The 6,000-nt window shown below is 36.0% G+C and overlaps 1 protein-coding gene across 5 annotated transcripts in view; it reads left to right on the top strand.

Annotated features, from left to right (window-relative positions):
- Window positions 1-348: 348 nt before the first annotated feature.
- The window catches only part of LOC124113378 (cAMP-regulated phosphoprotein 21-like), a 71,819-nt gene continuing 66,167 nt past the window's right edge, over window positions 349-6,000 (top strand). For all 5 annotated transcript variants that reach the window (XM_046473736.2, XM_046473753.2, XM_046473744.2 and 2 more), the window contains exon 1: window positions 349-670. The gene's annotated coding sequence lies outside the window, so the exon portion shown is untranslated. The remainder of the gene's footprint in view (window positions 671-6,000) is intronic.

Genomic DNA, 6,000 nt, shown 5'->3' with positions numbered 1-6,000 from the left:
AATTTATGTTTCAAAAGAAATGAATTGCATTATAAAATATTGAATAGTATATACATATTGCTAATTATATCTATATTTTATTTCAATTGCGTCATTTGTTTGTGTCAAATCAATAAATATCGAAAGTACATATTATAATCAAGTCTGGTGAAGCAGACAATATATGCTTGATAGCAGCCTTCCCTAACACTTCAGACTACAATAGATGACATCTGAAATAAAAGCATTGGAAGTATTATTTTCACCGTATCCGACTTCGGGAATACGTTTTTGAGATACGAACTTGCTACTGTTTGGAGCAAGCGCCCCCACAGCAAAGCTCATGATGTCACGCGCGTGAACGCTACTTCCTGTGACGTCACAACAGCACTCGCCTGCCATTTTTCAGTGAGAAAGGCACATCTATCGTACCAGCCAGGTATTCTACTTTCAGGCCAGGATTGGTTGGCCTTTCGGACCTCGTTTTACCATGACAGAAAGTGACAATGTAAACAGAAGCAATTTAACACCATTGTGTAGCTTCTAACACCTTATTTCCCTGACAGTCCCTCAATTTTCCACACCGATTTTTACCGGAGAGTGCATGCTTCACATTGAAAAGTGCATCATCGGATCACATAAACTTCGATTTAGGAGAAAATCCAAGGCGGATTGCACAGGGCAGTTACAGGTAATTATTCGTTATCCGAGAGACCAAGTCTACCCAGTTAGTCTAAAGTGAACGTTTATGCCGCTGTCAGGTGAACGTTAGTCCAAGAAATATCAACAGCCAGCGTTGTTGAGTTGTTCGCTGTCACATGGCAATTCTTTTTATTTCATAACTTCATGCATTGTCATGCTTTTGTCCATGTCTACCTACACAGGTACACTATTATTTGAAAATAGCCATTTGCCTACATAATTCCCTTGGAAAGTAAATCCATTCTTGGCTCAGACCATGATCGTAACGTGAGATTTTAAATGTCAACTTGAGATTTTATGTTTACTTCACTCCTGTGTAAGTGCCCTGCCATGTGTTTACATGCAGAAATTGATGAAACGAAGATGCCATACTTGAATTAACCTATCCCCATTGGTGAAAATTCACCTCAGCACCAATATTTGAAGTTGAATAACAAATAAAAGCATCACAACATCTGATTTTCTTTCCATAGATGTTCTCAAAAACATGTTGATAGTTCTGCATCACAAATAATTTACCTACCAACCTCTACTGGATACATGAAAGTGTATCTGAAACATAATACATTAGTGTCTGTAATGTCAGTATGTGGATAAATGGGGTGTCTATCAAATGGACCAGCACCAAAATGGACATGGCATTTTGATTGGTCAATTTGAACAACCACATTTCTCAAGTCAAAATTGATAATGTGTCATCAAAACCGACCTGTGAAATATGAAAAAAGTGCACCTATAACCATTGATTGTAACACAGACACAGTCTTCTGGTTTATGATGTTCTCACACATTATATGCCTTCAGGTACATACCGTTCTGGTGTTCAATGTTAGTGTCTGATGGATGTGTACTAAGATATGTGAAAGTATTCTTTTTGTTGAGACCTTTTCATGAGCTAAAATTTATGATTATTGATCCAGACATTTCATGAGAGACAAAAGATATTCAAATCTAGCTGAAACATCCAAGTTTATTTTTAGTTATTGTAATAAACAATCGTTTAGATATCAATCTGGTAGTAGTAAACACCAAGCTCTAACCAGACTTAATAATAAGTGATGTTCAGTTAAATTGAAATTCTTTAAAATAAGACTCTGTTTATATTTTAATTACTAATGTAAACATCTTTTCATCCTACTGTTGGGAACCAGTGGTCTTAGGCAATATAATTCACCATGCAGAGTCATGTCCCTTAGTTGTACCTGGATCTGATCGGCATCATCACCTCTAGCTATGTTACCACTTGTTTCATTAAGTTCATCTTGGAAATGATAATTAAGAAATTTACAATTTTTCATTATTCCCCACGATGACATTCCTACAGACACACACTTTTCATGTTATCTTTTGAGTCTATGAGCCCAAATTTGGATGTTAAAACAGTGAAACCTTGTTCCTGATAAATCATCTGCATTAACAGTTTTAAAGATTATTAATTCATTGTAATGTCCATGTGGGATTTCCAGATTAACAGGGTTCAGTAAAATGGGGTTTCACTGTTTATGGGCTATTATTGTATGCTGAGTGTTCCAGACAAAGACATTTTATCAGACTTGGGTTTTGGACAGTTGCAGACTACCTTACTAGAAATCTACAGAATCTGGAAAATGGACCATTTTATGTATATAATACAGTATTTGAAAGGTGCCCATGGGAACCTTTATTCAATATCTGCCATGATCTTTCTGTCACAGTAAGTTTTGGGAAACTACTATGACGCTCCTTTGGTAATCCTAGCATGTATGATTTGAGTAACTAAAAATCCACATAGTTTGTATGCATATTTTATTATGTCTATCAAACTAGCAGTCAGTGATTACCTTAATTACACAAGAGAATGTCTCAGTTTCACACATGGTGTGAATGACATCAGCTACGTTAGGACTGACATCTCTAGAGTCTACAGTGTCTAATTGCAACAAGAAGAATTATGAATGAAAAGAATAATATTTTGAAGGGTCATTCTCATAGAAACTCTGGAGTTTTAAACCAGAACGGTGTACAACTTCATCATCTCTAATGCCGACTACTTCCTGGTTCCATAGATGATATTCACTTTGGATATCACTTTCGTGATCATTAACTGGTTGGTCAATTATCAGGAATGATAGCATTGTGTCTCGTTGATTCTAAGTCACCCGTATGACTTTTAAATATATATTTGCTTATTTTTTAATGAAAGAGAGGATCCACTCCATTTTCCCCATTGGCATGATAAACACTTCAGTGAAGAGAACTGATTGCTAATGTTAGTTATGGTGCATATTGGAGAATGTTATGTAACACTGACAAATATTCAACATAGTTAAGTGATCTCATTTCATGATTACCTGAGTTCACTTTGTCTGTTGAAATTCATTGCTATGATTTAATACCGAGGTGTTTGTGTACAAACGTACAAAGCGGCACATTGTCCCTGTTACACTTCAATTTCAACAGTTCTGGTTCCAACATTGAAGAGTTATGTGGCATGGGTCAATAGGAATTTATATCATTGGTCCACTTGATAAGTTAATAATATTAACATGCTGCATTGTTAGGTCTTGATGTAGGTTGCAGGTAGCATGCATCAATAAAAGTGATAATTGGTGAAAACTAGTCAGATTGTTATAGTGGTGTCAAATGGTATCATAAACTGACAATAGAAACTTGTTACTGTCTGTCGATAATGTTTCACACTGGATTTCTGAAGGGCGACACAGTTTCAGGTACATATAGAAATCAATCTGAATGGCTCACTTAAAAAGAATAACCATGAATTGATAGCTTACTCTCAGTGAACTTTCTAAGTGACCTTAAAGAACGCACTAGTGATTCAAGTGACTACCAGGACTTATCACATTTAAGCCCCGGGCCTAATTACAGAAAATAGCACTTTCTCATTTAAAATATGTTATCCGAAATTAAGCGCATGGCTCAATTTTTGAAGCTAATGCTTTCTATCCTAAATAGGGGACACCCTTGTCTGAAAGTGGTTTTAATTGAGAAAATATAAAACATGAATTTTTATATGAACCGGACTTACTGTTGAATGTACATTAGGATTTGCCTCATGTAGTGCATCACCACATATTAATTTTCGAAGGGAGTAAGTTATAAATTTAAGGGAGATCACTCCAAAATAAATGTCCGATTTTAGGCCTAAATACAGAATTATTTCCGTTTTTTTGGCCCATGAGCGTAATGACGCAGGGGCCTTAAATACGGGAAGTCCCAGTACTATCCAACTTGCAGTTCCATTGCCAAGGCCACAACATTGAAACCCAATATGGATCTATGGGTTTCAGCAGGTGATGTTTGAGACTGTTTGTTTGCATGTGTAAATTGGATCTTTTCAGTTAGACACATGTTAGAAGCTATAGTTGCAAAGTATATACAGTGAAATGTCTTTAACTTGAACTTCATTTACTCAGTGTATGATTTAGGACATTGCAACTTTAAGGTCTAGTTGTGTTCAATTTAGTTTGCAGGGATTGACTTACCTGAATAAAACATGCACCAGTGCAACCTATTATTGAAAAGTGAAACCTGGTATGTATGTCTACATGCACCAAGTACATGTAAATTTTTTTGGTGTCTGACTAATCCTTACTTGTCCACACAACATCGACCTTTCAACACACTCTATACCTCTAAGCTCTGTTTACCATACTACCTCACTAATCCCTGTGTTTTGCGTGTAATTTGTCATGCTTCCTTGGGCTTGACGTCATCAAACTGTGGGTACTTCAATGTTACTGTTAAATTTTACCACAATATGTGTATTTATGTGACACTAGAAGCAAACTGTCCTGTTTCAACTTCAAATTTATGCGACCAAGGTGCAACCTGGTTTTGTCTGGTTCAACTAGGTTTTCATGTCAACATGCTCCTGGTGCAAGTTAAATCAAGTTCCCTAAATCGAGCCTTGGCTTGGCATTTCAGTAATGATTTATTGGTTTCAGTTTCTAGCCAAGGAAATGATGATGGAAAAGCTATGATTAAAATGTTTCCAATTATTCTAGTTCTGTTAACCAAATTTGTGGGGATAACATAATTCTGAAATTGAGCATTACATGTTTAAAACGGATAAACAGACATGGCATGTTGCAATGTTTCCTACTACTTTTTAGTAGCCTAATCACCATGGTCACATACAGTCTCAAAGGCTAGCCTCGTGGTGAAAGCTATTGCTTGTCACAGCAAAAGCTGGGGTTACGATTCCCAAAATGGGTAAAATGTGAAAAGCCCATTGCTGGTTTCCCCCCTCAGTGATGTTTCTGAAATATTGCTGCAATCAGCCTTACCATACTTTCTTACTATGGTCTAAGTAAGTCTGCACTCAACTGATCTTCAACTACTTCGATACCATGCCACAGTTTTACATGAGTACCCTGGACACAGTACACTGACTTAGAGCGAACCAGTCCTTGTCCTATCCTCTTATAGCCTAGTATATCTATGGTTTGACCTCCAAATATTGCAACAGAAACAATTCTATTAAAATGCAATCAGAATATGTGTATGTAAAACATACTATAAGCCTAGACAAATCTAATCAGGGGAACCAAGTGTATTTTGCTATTAAAATGTGCAATATAAAGTTGAAAACATATGGCGCCAATGGGCTGTCATACAGGTAAAGGGAGATAAATCCTTATGATGTAAATATATCTTTATTATAAATATTAGGGGATGATTGCACTTTAATGTTGATATTATTGTGCAACGTCAATAAATTGTTGTGAATGAGTCTTGAAGTATAACAAGTTTCCAAGATTTTGGCCCTCAGCATGCCAAGTGGATGAACTTCATGAAGGCCCTTATTTATTTGTTGTGACATTGACATATTCTATAAGCTGTATCGTAGGTTCGATTTGTCATTTGCATAATTGCATGGTACATTACATGGTAGGCTTATCAAGTGATTGGACGTTTCTTTTGTTTGTAAACAAACATATTCTGAAAAAAGAACAGATGGGCCTTATGCAAGTATTTCGGTGAGCTTTACATATTGTTTTGTATAATTATATTGATGTCTTACTACAACAAGGAGGATAAATATGGAAATAGTTTTTTCACATTTAGTATATTTTTGTCAATAAAAGTTAGTTAATTAGGAGATAAACATAGTGTGTTTTCAATGTAGAGCTAGGTTACCTGTAGATTTAACCCCGCTAAATTGAATTTGGAACCGAACGCGCAGCGTGAGGTTTCAAATGTTAAATTTAGCGCGGTTAAATCTACAGGTAACCTAGCTCTACATTGAAAACACAGTATGTTTATCTCCATTCTACCATGACTAAATAAAACGCGAACTCTTTGGTGTTAGCAAATATA

Source organism: Haliotis rufescens, unplaced genomic scaffold, assembly GCF_023055435.1.
Source record: "Haliotis rufescens isolate VD_foot unplaced genomic scaffold, xgHalRufe1.0.p SCAF_4, whole genome shotgun sequence".
NCBI classification, from domain to species: Eukaryota; Metazoa; Mollusca; class Gastropoda; order Lepetellida; family Haliotidae; genus Haliotis; species Haliotis rufescens.
Note: the sequence above shows the minus strand (reverse complement) of the source record. Positions and strands in the feature narration are given on the sequence as shown.